Source organism: Macaca nemestrina, chromosome 8 (genome assembly GCF_043159975.1).
Source record: "Macaca nemestrina isolate mMacNem1 chromosome 8, mMacNem.hap1, whole genome shotgun sequence".
Taxonomy (NCBI): domain Eukaryota; kingdom Metazoa; phylum Chordata; class Mammalia; order Primates; family Cercopithecidae; genus Macaca; species Macaca nemestrina.
In genome coordinates, this window is record NC_092132.1 from 84,579,886 (window position 1) to 84,595,776 (window position 15,891).

Genomic DNA, 15,891 nt, shown 5'->3' on the forward strand with positions numbered 1-15,891 from the left:
TCTCTCACCAGAAGGTTAGAAAGGGAGAGAGAGAGAGAGAGAGAAGCAAACAGTATCAGAAACAATAGGTTCGCTCAAGAACAAAAACCAATCCATTCGCTGTCTTCTCTCACAGGCATCCAACTCATTGCAGCTCAAGACATGACCTGGCAGTGGTGGCCAGCATCCCAGCTGCACTTTACCTTCCCACCCCCAAACACAGATTTTTTTCTAGATAAAAATGGGTTTTCAACTTTGTAAGAAAAAGTTACTGTTTGGAACTTCCCTTTAAACAAGCAGTCTTCAAAGTGTGGTCCCTGAGACTCTTTCAGGACATCCACAGAATCAGCACTTTTTCATAATATACTAAGACATCGCTGCCCTTTTCACTGTGTTGACATTTACATCAATGGTGCAAGTACAATCAAGGCAGTGACAGAAAAATACACTGGTAATTGTTATTCTTGCCATGGCCACCAACTCACATTAAGAAAAAAAGTAAGCCAACTCATTTAAGGATGTCTTTGACAAAATAGTAAAACTTGATTTTTGTTATTCCTGACCCTTTTAAATCTTTTCTGTGAGGAAACAGGAAGTGCACATGAAGGGTATCTGCTGCTCGCCAAAGCACCAAGGAAGGCTATCACCAAGAACAGCACTTGGGCAACTGCCTGGAGTTGTGAGTTGAACGGGCCACCCTTTTTTTTTTTTCTCAAAGACTATTGTTTTTACTTGAAAGACTAACTCAAAGACAAACCACAGATATTCAGACTCAAGTATCTGGCAGTACTTCTCTTGAAATAAAGTGAGTCAATCACTTCAACGAAAGTAACTCATGGTGCTTATCTACAATAATAAAAAATGAGCTCTCAAACAAGTGAGAATTTTGAAAACACCCACGAGCTCAACAACTTCTCAATCTTTAAAGACTTTTCTGAGAAGTCATGGTAACATCAACTTGATATTATCAATGTGATTTAAAAAAAAATTGTATACTGGGCACAGTGGCTCACCCCTGTAATCCTAGCACTTAGGTAGGCCAAGGGGTGTGGATCACTTGAGCTCAGGAGTTTGAGACTAGCCTGGGCAACATGGTGAAACTGCATCTCCACAAAAGATACAAAAAATTAGCCAAGTGGGTAGTCCCAACTACTAAGGAGGCTGAGGTAGGAGGATTGCTTGAGCCTGGGAGGTAGAGGACACAGTGAGCCGAGATCATGCCACTGCACTCCAGCCTGGGCAACAGAGTGAGACCATCTCAAAAAAAAAAAAAAAAAAATATATATATATATATATATATATACACACACACAAAAATCAGAAGATTGGCATAATTCAATGAAACAATAAGGGGATTATTATTATTTTTAAATGAATAAATGTATTTTTAAAATTTCCTAGTTTTCATTTCTGATATGGTAAATAATAATAGATAAAAACCAGAATAAACAAAAGCTCTTTGGAGTTCTCAATATTTAAGAGCATCAGGATTCCAAAACCAAAACATTTGAGACCTATTACTTTAAATAAAACAATTGTAAACAGATAAGCAGTTACCTGAACATATTTGTCTAATGTATTAAATAATCTGGATGAATGCCCCCACCTGCCTCAGTAGCAGAAAGTTTACGTGTTCTTTCTTATACTACTTATGCCTCGTTTTATTATCTAAAATAGTTCTGGTATCTAAGTATCAAATCAGAATGGCTCAAAATACATTCTATCAGAACTAACACTTTCGTCTTTGGTATCTATTCTCTAAAAGTCCCCTTTTCCACCTTCCTTTTTACAATCACTTCTCTTTACCAAAACGGCTTTCACTCATCCCAAATATTATTACAGTGTGTTGCCCTGGAGTATAAAAACCTCTGGGACACCAATCTCTTTAGGAAGAGTCACTTGGCAGCAAAGCAGAGTTAAGAAATATCAAGAAGGCAGTCCTTCATTTCATCCAGGTGACAAATGCCTGTTTAGTGAGGTAATTGTCATGCAAACACATTTTAATGCATATATTTAAACTGAAAAAGAGAATTTTTAAAAAAATTCTAAATTCTTTTTAAAAAGTTTTTAAAAATTGCACTGTCCAATAGTAGTCAGTAGCCAAATATGACTTTAAGTTGGTTAAAATTAAATAAAATTTAAAATTCAGTTCCTCTCTCATACTAGCCCCATTTCAAGTGCTTCCTAATCACAAGTGCCTACAGGCTACCATACTGGACACCAAAAAGAACACATCTATCATCCCAGAAAATTCCACTGGACAGAGGTCTCTGGAATCTTGACTTAATAAAGGGCTGGATTTACTACAGTCATTTTTTAAGGCCCTAATCCCAGCAGAATGTGGGAAATTTCCATCCAGGTGAGGACAAATGTTAGAGACTCAATATAGAATATTCATCTCGTGCCACTGCACTCCAGCCTGGGCGACAGAGTGAGACTCCGTCTCAAAAAAAAAAAAAAAAAAAAAAAAAAAAAAAAAAATTCATCCTACGATCCTCTTTTCTGGTTTTCAAAGAATGGAGCTCTTCTCTCCAGCAGTAAGATATAAAATTAGTACTTTAGACCCTTTTTAAAAATCAAGTTGAGATTCATGTAACATAAAATTAAGCATTTTAAAGTGAGCACTTCAATGGCATTTAATATATTCTCTTAGACTCGATGACCTAAAGGATTTGACAAATTATTTTCTATCAAGGTCCTACCCATGACCTAATTAATAAACCAAAAATCTAGTGGATATTATCTAAGATATGCAATGCACCCACCCCATCCATTTTGAGAGAGAGAGAGAGAGACAGAGAGAGTGTGTGTGTGTGTGTGTGTGTGTGTATGTGTGTGTAAGAGACAGTCTCACTATGTTGCCCAGACTGGAGTGCAGTGGCTATTCACAGGCGCAATTATGGCACACTGTGGCCTCCTCAAACTCCTGGGCCCAAGCAATCCTCCTGACTCAGCCCTCAGATAGCTAGGCTACAGGTGCACACCACCGTGCCTGGCCTTAAATATTTTATATGAAGCATTTGTGATGGGGACTTCTTTGGGATTAACAACTTTCTAAAATATCACTTATACCATAAAACAAGATGCTGTACTTGCATTAGTTAAAACAATATGCTGTGTTTAACAATTGGCTAATACCGAGCAAAAATTTATTCCAAAAATAATGAAGTGACTTATGTCAGCATTTACCAGGTACGGATGACTATATCCTATCACTACATCACAAGGCCAAAGACAGGAGATACCCATGGTTTCAGGGCCACCTAGTAAGAGGTGAGAGAATAAAAGTGGAAACACAAAGCTTACACTGGTTACATATGCAACAAAAAACTCTCCGTTCTATGTTTAATTGTGCTCTACATCTTATTTTCTGATACTTGAAATAATTTGGCTTGTGTGGTTATACTTCAGTGTTCCTATATGAAAGTCACTAGCCTCATGGCTACTTAAATTAAAATCAAATAAAATTAAAATTTCAGTTCCTCAGCCTCACTAGCCCCATTTCAAGGGTACGGTAGCCATTTGTGGCTAGTGGCTAGTGGCTACCATATTGGACTGAGCAAATACAGAACATTTCATGACAGAAAGATCATGGACAGTACTAAGTTATACATTTTCTACAAACATTCATTATTAGCATGATATCAAAGTACACGGCAAACTTTCTTTAAAAAATAATTTGGAAAATCCTAGATACTTTCTGACAAATTTCAGTACACGGTTATATTTAAAAGGCTTTTCTTTCCTTAAACCTTGAGTTCACTGAACATATATGACAGCCTGGATTGCAACCACTCTATAGTATAAAATTCAGGAAACACTTCATATAGATTACAATTCAATAAAATACATATAAACAGTATACACATTATTTAGTAAACATATTACAACTGATGGACATTAAATAGGTTTTCTGTTTACTGTTTTCAATCTCATTTTTATCAATATTTTTATTTAAAAATACATTAAAATATTGTTAAAATATTTAAAAGCTATAGTGTGTAAAGTTTGAAGACAATAAACAAAACGGTCTTCTCCCTATATTTAAATTTGAGCAAAGATATAACCACTCTTTCTTGCAGAGAAAGCCTGGCTCCAAGCTCAATTCTTACACAAGTCTCTTCTCGCTCTAAAAAACAATGGCAATGGTGTTACAGTATTGCCCATAAACTTTTTTATGGATAAAAACTGTCTCCAAAAATGTAAACCTTCCTTACTTATTTGAAAAAATGTGAACTGCCTTATTTTTTAAAAAAATTTAGGTACTAAATTACACTGCAGCCATCCTTTCAATTTTCTTTTGTCTTCCATACTTTAAAACATATGAAGTTACTTTTTAAGAAAAACAAATAGATTAGGGTAAAGAAGCATTATAAAAATCTTGAGTGCGACAGCCTTCATAAATCAACTGGGTTCACAACAGGGCCTTCAGTGCCAGTCAACAGGAACCCATCCACTAAAGTATAATATCACCTCAGGGTTTTGGAGAGCACACCATGAAAACATGGTAAGGTGCTAGTAACAACAAGGGGGTGAAGTGGATCACTGGATTTAAGGAATTTGTAAGATTAAAGTTATATTTAACAAAGACTTAGTACTACTGAACTCTCTCTGTGCAGACCTATATACATTATAGGTCAGTGGGTGAACTTCTTGCATGCTAGAGGGAATACCAGCAACCATCCCTAGCAATAGGAAACAGGGTGTCAACTTAACCTGCCATTTGAAGTTTCTGAAAACTAAGTGATGGTTTTCACCTTGGGTGAAGTTAGAAATTAAACACTTAGAAAGCAGCTAGTATCTTATATATAGTAATATTTCCTAGAGATTCAACTGAAAAGAAATACAGTAGTGTGATGGTAATTTTTGCTCCCCCCTATAAAACATTACAAATTTTTGTCTGCCTTATGGAGACTCTAGTAAGTTGATTTTTAAGGCATTAATAGATGATGTCCTGTTTTCCAAAATAAAGGAGTCGGTCTACTTCAAAGTGAAAGAGTAGAAAGTGAAAAAATAAAGAATTCCAAAAGCTCATTTTGATAACCACTACAACAGTAGTTACAATAAAAAATATTTAACATTTATTGGGCATGTACTACATGCCACATGCTGTGCTAAAAACTTTACAGTCATTATCTCATTTAATTCTCATAATTCTGTGTAATCGGTACAATTATTGTATCAGGAAACTGAGGTTTAAGCAAGTATGTATTTAAGATGACTTAAGAAAAAAATGGAAGAGCCACATTCAAATGGAGTTCTCGGTGTATATGAAGCCTGTGGTCTTCATAACCCTGTGCTCCTGCCTGCCCAGCAACCTGTACTAGCAGTGAGAGGCAGAGTCCTGGCACCTCCACCTAGTGTGTGACCACTACACAGAATAGTGGAGGGGTGAGAAGCTAAAAAAATGACAGAGAAAACATTAAATGAAAGAAATAAACTGACACTTGTCTCTCTGCATTTACTTACTTTGGAATTAAATTTATATTCAGTATGAAATACCACTCTAGGATCTAACATGGCTCTTTGATGTGGGGAGCTTATTAAAACCGATTTAATGATTTGCAGCAGGGCGCAGTGGCTCACACCTATATAATCCCAGCACTTTGGGAGGCTGAGGCAGGTGAATCACCTAAGGTCAGGAGTTCGAGACCAGCCTGTCCAACACGGTGAAACCCCATCTCTGCTAAAAATACAAAAATCAGCCAGGTGTAGTAGTGGGCACTTGTAGTCCCAGGTACTCTGGAGGCTGAAGTGGGAGGATCACTTGAGCCCAGGAGATGGAGTCTGCAGTGAGCCAAGATCACGCCACTGCAAACTCCATCTCCTGAGTGACACAAAAAGACTTCATCTCAAAAGAAAACAAAACAAAAAAACTGATCTTATTATTGGGCTCATTTTTATTCTATGAATGGTTAGTTTCTTACTGTTGTCATTTTATTGTTTTCTTCATCAATGATATCCTAGCTTAGAGACCTTATTTATGTGTGAATATTGGTTTTGAACTTCCTTGCAAAAAATAAAACTGCAAACCTTAAGCTCAGATCTAAGGAAAGAAGTTTTCCAAAATTAGACTAAATTATTTCCTTCTTTGATGTAGGTCTTCTACCATGGTTTTCAAGTAAGCAAGACACGTTGTTGCATCAGAGGTCAGGTTAGGCACTGAGCACAAGGGTTCCCACAGCACCTTATTCCAATATGAAGATGACTACTCCCTTGACATGTCCCACTCTCTGGATAAATATAATTAAAGTGAACAGAAAAAACATTCAGAGAAATCGATGACAAAAATGAAATGCTACTTAGCATCTTACTTAAATCAAACACTTCCCCTAAAAAACTCTGACTTATCTCCTTTAATTCAAGTTATGTCTTCATGCATTTCAACAGCTCTCATTCATGGAAATGTCTCTGACATATTTGAGCAGCCAAAAATAGAGTTAGCTTAGTAATGGACCAATTTAAAGCAAAGTCAGCATATTCTACTTATTTATTGCCCAGTTCCATTTCTCCCTATGGTTACTTAGAGATTATCTACAGATTTACAGCTGTAACTACAGAGAATGGAGGGTAACATTAAGATGTCAAGATCAAGGAAAATTCTCCAAGTTAGTTCCCCACAGTTTATTTCCAGCAGGCTCCAAAGTGGTTAAACTTGGTATCTCTTCATGCTAAACTTGTTTTTAAAAATAACAGTGAAAACAAACACATGACAACTTGCAAAAATCCCACAATTTCCTATTATTGTTTTTTAATGGAAGAAAATGTTCAAGTTACAAGAGTCCATCAAGAAACATGATCTAAAAATTAAACTCTAATTTCAAGTATTGCTATATTCAATAAGAATTTTAAGTCTATACCCTCCCCTTTCATTAAAGAGCACACTTAGATACATAACTTCAAAAAACAAAAAGCTTTCAGAAAAAGAATGATCTAAAGTTCCTTGCCTGTTCACAAGAAAGGATATGCACCCTGCAACCTCCCAACCCTCTAAACTGAGCAGCCGCTGGCAAGAGGCCAAAACACTTCATAGCCCACCAAATGGGTGAGAGTGGAATTCCTATGCTAATATTGCAAACCTGTTTCAGCCAGTCTATGAATAGATTAGACAGGCAAGGCACAAGTTAAGCTAGAACACTTGCCATTCGAAAAAGCCTCCACACAGTTTCCCAGCACCACTGCTTGCACCTCCTCAATATTCTCCAACGCTTTATACCCATGGGCAGAACAAAAAAACTCTTAAAATCAATAACACTTGCTTAAGCCCTAAAACAATTGTTTTTTTTGCTTTCACACAGTGAGCCAAATTACACACTTAACATTAAGTTAAGGTTAACGTCTAGGACTCCTGAAACCTACAGAATGATTTAGAACTAAACACAGAAGGCAGTAGAGGAAAACAGGACAAATACACTTTAAAGAATAACAGAAATGTTATAGTCTTCATTAATATTAAGGAGCATCAAAAACGCATGTTTTTGATCCAATCTTTAAAATAAGAGGTAAGGAAATGCCTTGCAGCCTTCCCTGGCCATCGCTCTCATCGTCCTGGAAATTGTCCAGGATAAAAACCAAGCAAGATGATGTAGGTAGTCCTGTATCTATGTTGACTTTCTTAAACGCAATGCTGTCAATTTCTTGGCATTTTGCCAGCTTCCTTTACGTTATCCATCACTACCACTTCTGCTGTCATGTCCTAGGGCTTGAAGGTTCTCCTCCATTTTTTACACGAAGTGAAGAAAAACCAAAATAAAACCTCACTCCTGGTGACACACCATGAACCACTAAAGTTTTACAAGGCAAAAGGACAAGTACAAGTTTGCTACTGACTGTCTTCACCGATAAAAGAGCTGCATTCAGCAACAAAGGAAATACCAGGACCATCTCTGCATGGCTACTTAGGGATTATCTATAGATTTACAGCTGTAACTACAGAGAATGGAAAATAACATTAAGATGTCAAGGGTAGGGTAAATTCTCCAGATTAGTTCTCACAATGCTGTTCCCCTAATTGTCCCCCTAACCCACTTCCCAGTTCTCCTTCCTCAGCTAACTATTGCTCTGCTGTACCAGAGACCGCCTTTCTGAAAGATTATTAAAACAGGGAAGAAAAAAGCAGCACAGAAGAAAAAAATGAAAGAAATGGGGAGGGGAGAGCATGCATATTAATAAAAATGAAGGCTTTTTCCCTTATCCTGGAGAGTCAATTTCATGAAGAAACAAGCAATTCTATTAAAGACAGAGAGGCAAAAAGCTGGGGGATAGAGGTGAGGAGTTAACTACCAAAAGTATCCAAACACCACACAAAGCTAAAATCTTGAAAATGTCTGTAATCCACCTTTCAGAGAAACACGCTATTTTTTTCCACAGGACAAACACCATTTAGGTAGCCTTCTTTGAAACTCAAACAAATGAAATCAAACATCAATAACGTATCTTGTCAAGAACTGATACTAATATCCCTAACATAGGCACACCCCCCAGTACTGCATTTATTCATGATACCTAAAAACACTGCTACTACTTCCTTAACCTTACAGCAAAGTGGGTAACACCTGTCTTGGAGGATGACTGTCATAATTAGACTAACAATTTTACATTTATTTATATGTGAATAAAATTATTTATACTCTGACTTGTTTTTAAAAAGAATATGCAGCAACTGATACGGAAAGAGTATAGCCTGTGCTGTTTAATATGCAGCCACCAGCCATGTGTGGTCACTGAGCAACTGAGATGCAGCTCACGCAATCTGTGTAAAATATATATCAGGTTTTAAATTCTAGTGTAAAATATCTCACAAGCAATTTTTTATACTGATTACATGTTGAAATAATGTCTTGGATATGTTGGTTTAATTAAATGTATTACTAAAATTAGTTTTACCAGCTTCTTTAATGGTAAAATGCGGTTACCAGAAAATCTGTATCAACATAAACGCATTGTATTTGTAGCTCCCATCATATAACTGGACAGTTCTGGTCTAGAACATAGTAAGTACGCAAAGATAGGACAGCCAGAATGTTATACTTAAATAACAAAATTCCCTTTTCACCTCAGTGGGGGCCTCTGTCTCCTCCCTGCCTTCCACCATACCAGCAATCTCTCCTTAACACAGTCCTTGGCACATAACAGGCACTAAATAAGTATTTCTTTCATACGGTACTGCCTTTCATGAAGATACCTAAGATACCAAGATGAAAATGCAGCATCAAAAGTGGCTTCTTTTAAGAATATCAATTGGCTACCTGGGACACCTAGCAGAGGCCTAATATCCAGGCTTCAAAGGTAAACTAACAAACTAAATTCTTATCACCTACAATATTTTTGATGTCACATAAAACAATACTCTTTTACAAAATAAAAGCCATCTAAGGGGCAAGGCTATCAGGTATTCATGCTTTCAGACTATGGGGTGAAAGGACAGACAGAGCAAAATTTTCCCTGTGCTTTAACTTGACACTTGGTATAATTCTGACCTCTGGGATAAACGAGCTTGTTGGATGTTGAGGAAAAACGTAGACAGGTTACTCAATAAGCTGTAGTATATACAAACTGAGGTAGTCAGAAGAAATACTTTATGAGTCTTCGTGAGAAACGACGAGTCTGTTGAGAGCACCCTATGGCCCAGGAATGAGAGACCAGTAAAGGCTGGATGGTTTGCTTTAACTAAAGGTCTCATGAAGAACTAGCAGTGGGCCACAGCAAGTGGGAAAGCAGTGATGTCTTCTGCCTTCTGTCTGTGAGCACCAGAGGGGGCAACCTGCTCCAATGAGGTCCAGCCTGGGTACCTGTTTTCTGAAGGTGGGTACACTTGCAAAAGCCCCTAAATACCACTTAGGTAAAAGCTAATTTTTAAAAGAGACATTTTGTTTTCCCATCTTCCCCAGACATCTTTAGAAGTGAGAAAGGTAGTACTGATAAGATACATCTGCTCTCCATTAAAAAGGTATTTTTGTCTATTTCTGCTTACAACCTGCATACATAATCCTTAAGAAATATAGCCACCTTTTTCCATAAATTTACTTAGTAGTTGCCAATTACTCTGCCCATATCTGTAATTCTTTTTTTTTCTTTTTTTTTTTTGAGATAGAATCTCGCTCTCTTGCCCAGGTTGGAATGCAGTGGCGTGATCTTGGCTCACCACAACCTCCATCTCCCGGGTTCAAGTGATTCTCCTGCCTCAGCCTCCCAGTGGCTGCGATTTCAGGCATGCACCACCTCGCCTAGCTAATTTTTGTATTTTTAGTAGAGACGGGGTTTCACTATGTTGGCCAGGCTAGAGTCCCGAGCTCCTGATCTTGTGATCCGCCCACCTCGACCTCCCAAAGTGCTGGGATTACAGGCATGAGCCACCATGCCCGGCCTTGTAATTCTTTATTTACAAAGAGTCTCAGTATAAGATTGATGCTGCTTTAGATTTACCAATAAAAGCTTTTCTCAGAAAGGCTGTTTTTTGTTTTTTTTTTTTTGAAAAAAAAAATTATACCACTGATTCTTCCAGGTATTTTTTTAATCTCAAGGGAAAATGAGGAGATGGGAAATTATTACTTATCACCTTAATCTTAGTAGCCTTTAAATTTTTTTTCTACTTCTGTTTCATGATGACTGTATTTCAGGACCAAATTAATGAAAAAGTCACAAATGTATCTAAAATAAATTTATTTTAAGGACACATTGTTGCAGATCCTAAAAATTCAACTAGAACTTTCCATTTAAGAGCGTAATCCGTGATCTGGGATACGTCTATGGACTGTGTGCAGTATAAATTCTATCCAGAAACTCAGGGATTTGCCTGTAACCTTAAGGACAATCCACTTAACCAGTCTTTCTTCAGATAAGCTCTTCAAATGAACAAAATATTGCTCTGTGCCTTCCTTCTAGATTGTTCTCATCCATGTTCACAGTGTACTGATAAATATTTCATTTTTGGTTCCACCCCCTCTCCACTCTCTTCATACTCCTGGGTGCTGCAGAGAGCCCCATGGTGCTGTGTCCATGCTGAAAACACCTCCTAGTGCCCTCCAGTGGCATGGGCCCGGGACCATGCAGCTTTCTGTCCACTAAGCCCCAGACCTACATTCCGGCAATACGAGGGACACTCAAGGCCCAAAGGGCTTTCTGATTTGCACTCATTGTTTCCTAAATCTTAAATTCCTTTCCCTCCTCTTTTATCCATCCTTCCCTCAACTTAGACTGATCCTTCACATCTCAGCAAAGACATCACTGCCCCCAGAAAGCCCTCCCAGACCCCCACCTCACCCACTTTATAAGACTGATCTTAAAGATCAGTGCTGATCACTACAGTGTGCTTTTCACGGCATATCCTTGCCTGCATCTTCCTGCTTACACAGCAAGATTGTTCTCCCTCCCTCAAAGCACATAGGAAGCCTCAATATTTGATAAGTGTTCACTAAAACCAAGGATATAAAGTCAAACAACTATGAAAATGTTTAACATTGAAATACGTAAGATTCTTCTTAAAACTTTGCAACAGGCAATTCTGAACACTTGCTAGATGTGTCATTTTTGAGTCCGCACTGTTAACCACTTAAAAGACATTGCTACTAATCTCACTGAGCCTCTAACCAGGAAGGCATATGAATCCTCACTTCAGAGATAATGAAATGACATCCTGACATCCTTACTAACATCAGGTGGTGATGTTAAGCAGTGGTGCTTCTATTCAAAAGCTCAGACTCCAAAGCCTGTACTCTTTCCTTCATGCCAGTGGTTCTAAAATTGTGGGCCAGGGTCTGTAGGGTCTGTGAGATCAGAAAACTATTTCCACATGATCCTGAGATGTTATTTGCTTTTTCATCCTCATTTTCTCCAAATGAGCAGTAAACTTTTCCAGAGGTTTATGACTAGCACACAGACTACATTCAGAAGCAGATGTGAGAATCAATATTTAATAAATATAAAACAATGCCACTAATTTTTTGCCTTGGGAAAAGTTATCTTTCGTTTTTTAAAAAAGTTATCTTTCATTTAAAAAGTATTTTGTATGTTAACACATAATGATTTATTTATTTATTTATTGTATTTATTTATTTATTTATTTTTGAGACGGAGTCTCACTCTGTCACCCAGGCTGGAGTGCAGTGGCTGGATCTCGGCTCACTGCAAGCTCCTCCTCCCACGTTTATGCCTTTCTCCTGCCTCAGCCTCCCAAGTAGCTGGGACTACAGGCGCCCACCACCACGCCCGGCTAGTTTTTTTGTATTTTTTTGTAGAGACTGGGTTTCACCATGTTAGCCAGGATGATCTCGATCTCCTGACCTTGTGATCCGCCCGTCTCGGCCTCCCAAAATGCCGGGATTACAAGCTTGAGCCACCGCGCCCAGCCGATTTATTATTTTTAAATAATTAACAAATCAATATTTTAAACTTTCATCAATATTTTAGCTGGGCGCAGTGGCTCATGCCTGTAATCCCAGCACTTTGGGAGGCCACGGCGGGTGGATCATCTGAGGTCAGGAGTTCAAGACCAGCCTGGCCAACATGGTGAAACCCCATCTCTACTAGTAGTGAAATCCCAACTACTAGGGAGACTGAGGCAGGAGAATTGCTTGAACCTGGGAGGAGGAGGTTGCAGTGAGCCAAGAATGCGCCACCGCCCTCTAGCCTGGGCAGAAGAGTAAGACGGTCTCAAAAATAAATAAAAACATAAATACATAGATAATAAAAAAATTAAAAAGTTCTGAGACAGTTAATATCAATACATATAACTCACATAGCTAATACACACTCTTTGGAGTCCCCAACAATTTTTAAGAATGTGTAGAGGTCTGAGATGAAAAGGTTTGAGAAAAACTGTTCTAATTAGCTATTGAAAAAGAAATATAAGCTAGGGTTTTTCCCTTCCCTGTAAATCTTATCAAATAATCGAAAGTCTAGCACTTCCATTAAAGAAGTGTCCATACACCAAAATGTGTAATTTTTCACATTTTCATCAGATGAACTGTGGCCTTTTTGTTCTAATATTTTTTCTTTGTTGACTTTTCAATATAAAGTTAAACTTATCTTTAAAGATACTTACACGTGTTTCATAATTTAGGAAATATCCATTCAGAAGTCAGGAAACACATAAAGAGCATAATTTCTATTTTTAAAAAGCAAAAAACTCAAGAATGAGTTAAGTCTACCTGAACGTGATAATTCCATTATCAAGTTAAATGGACATTTCAACCTAATCTGGTATCTTCCCTGATACCTGGTATAGTATTGAGCCACTACTCCATCATATATAAAATTTGAAATAATTTTAGTAGCTCTAAAGTAAAACATAATTAAATAAAAATATTTCCTAGGGTAGAATGTCAATCATTCAGAGACAGAGATTTTAAAGGTGTAGGATAGTATTTTGAATTACCCCTATCATTATCCTCCTCACATGTGGCAACACAAGCTAAAAGGGGGATAATATTTGCACAAATCAAATTTAGTTATTTCATAACTAAGGCTGTATTACATAATAGTTAACCTATCCTTAAAAATAAAGTTAATTTTGATGAAACCCCGTGTCCACTAAAAATACAAAAATTAGCCGGGCATGGTGGTGCACGCCTGTAGTGCCAGCTACTCAGGAGGCTGAGGCAGGAGAATCACTTGAACCTGGGAGGCGGAGGCTGCAGTGAGCCAAGATTGCGCCACTGACTCCAGCCTGGCAACAGTGTGAGACTTCATCTCAAAAAACAATAAATAATAAACAAAGTTAATTTTACACTGTAACTACATGGGAAATGACATAATTATGTAGCAAGGTTTGCACTTCAGGAGATCAGAAGCTAAAATTAGAAAAGAATTAACATATATACCATGGAGTGGACATTATACTAGGCACTCCGTCTATGTTAAGCCCACTTAATTTAATACCCTTTGTGGTGGGTGCTATTTTTCCTGCTTAACTAATACAAATTCTGAGGTAAACAGAAGTTAAATGCTTTGCCTAAGATCACCAGGTTAACAAATGATAGAGCTGGGCTCCACATACCTTTCTACCTTTAAAGTCTATGTTCTGTGCCTAAGACTTCACACCGCCATAGCCTTATGTTCAAAAGTGAGTGTTTCAAAATCTGAAGAGAATGCAAAGTTAAGCAGAAATAAGAAAGCAAATAATAATGAGCAAAATGGAAAACATAATTGTACTTTGAATGAAAATACCTCAAATGTCCTAGTTTACATCCCTGTAAAGATCCTGAGTTTGCCTATAATGACATAGTCAAAGAAGGAGGGAATGCATGTGGGCTCTCCTGAAGTCTAGCACAGGACACAGCATGCATGGAGCCTCCACTGCTCAAGGGCTCACATGCCACAAACTCACACGTGTCCTCTGAAAAAGCCATTGAGGTATCTGTACTCTTAAAACCCAGGAAAGCTGGAGGACAGCAACAGTTCTCATCCAGAGATCAGATTATAATCACAGCGGGTCTCCAAACAGTGCTCGCCCTCTGGTGAAGACAGAGGATGCCAGAATGAGAAGTCTGAGAAACCACTGCTCTAAAATATCCCTTGCTTATTAAGAAACTTTCCAGGGAATAATAATTCCTAAAAACTAAGTCACATTCATTTCTGTCCTAAAAGCCTCCCATGTCTGCTGGCCTCAGGGACAGTACTTTTGGTCTGCTCTGAGGAGAGGCATTTTGCCCTGAGGTTATGTAAGAATCACCAAGGGTGGTTATATGAGGATCACCAAAGTCTTCAGGGAAGTTGCCCTGCCCACCGGCTGAGGGCAACTTTCCTGAAGCCACTACTTGTCCTGTGGTCCCAGGAGTCTTCCTGACCTCCACTCCCCCAGCCCAGCTTAGGACGAAGCTTCAGAGGCTCTGTATTAAATGCCTGGCTGAAACTAAAACAAAAAACAAACAAAAAAATTTTTTTTGAGATGGAGTCTCACTCTGTTGCCCAGGCTGGAGTGCAGTAGCATGATCTCAGCTCACTGCAACATCAACCTCCCGGGATCAGGTGTCTCTCCCGCCTCAGCCTCCCGAGTAGCTGGGACTACAGGTGTGCACCACCATGCCCAGCTAATTTTTTGTATTTTTTAAAAGAGATGGGGTTTCACCATGTTGGCCAGTTTGGCCTTGAACTCCTGACCTCAGATGATCTGCCTGCCTCGGCCTCCCAGAGTGCTGGGATTACAAGCATGAGCCACCGTGTCCGGCCTAAAATACTTTTTTTTTTTTTTTTTAATGAACTGACAAAAAGCATAGAAGACAATTATCACCACTAAAAAAAAAAAAAAGCTGCTCTGAGATGCCCTGAGTGGCTTTGTTTACTGACCAAACCCTTTTACTTTCAACACTGCTTTCAATCCCTTCTGCTCTCAGTTTGACCCTTCTGGTCCAAACTGTCCTCAAAGGCCTGGACGACAGGTTCATACTTCATCTTCTGCTTCTCCATCTGTCCTGTGGACTGTCTAATCAATATCACTGGCTCCCCCCTCCTTTTAAGTCCAAATTCCTTAAAAAGGAATCCAAGATCACAACAATCTGGCCCTGACTGATACTTTCCAACCTATTACCTGCAGCAAGCTTGACTTCCTGTGCCCTTGTTTAGCAAACCACCCCTCAATCTGAACTGCTGACCTGGATTCACCTCCCTGGGTAAGGCCTACCCAAATTCCAAGCACCCTCAACTACAGGTTATCTCCTCTCTCTGGACACTTGTCACATAATCATGCCTGGTCTTTCACTCTTTTGTATTTTCACATGAGGTCTTATTTCCCCAAAATTGATAATAAGTGCATCAAAACAATCACTATGCTTTATAGCAGTAAAATCAGCTACTGTGCACCCCAAAAACAGAACTGTAATTCTGGTAGATAATAAGTATATATTTTTGAATAGCACTAAGAATAATCTGTATACATAGGCATTAATTTATCTTTCACAGATCTAGGGCATAAAC

The 15,891-nt window shown here is 38.4% G+C and overlaps 1 protein-coding gene across 9 annotated transcripts in view; it reads right to left on the reverse strand.

The window, feature by feature from the left end:
- Nucleotides 1–15,891, reverse strand: part of LOC105482232 (chromodomain helicase DNA binding protein 7) — a 187,697-nt gene that overhangs the window by 107,021 nt on the left and 64,785 nt on the right. The gene's annotated exons all lie outside the window — the stretch shown is intronic.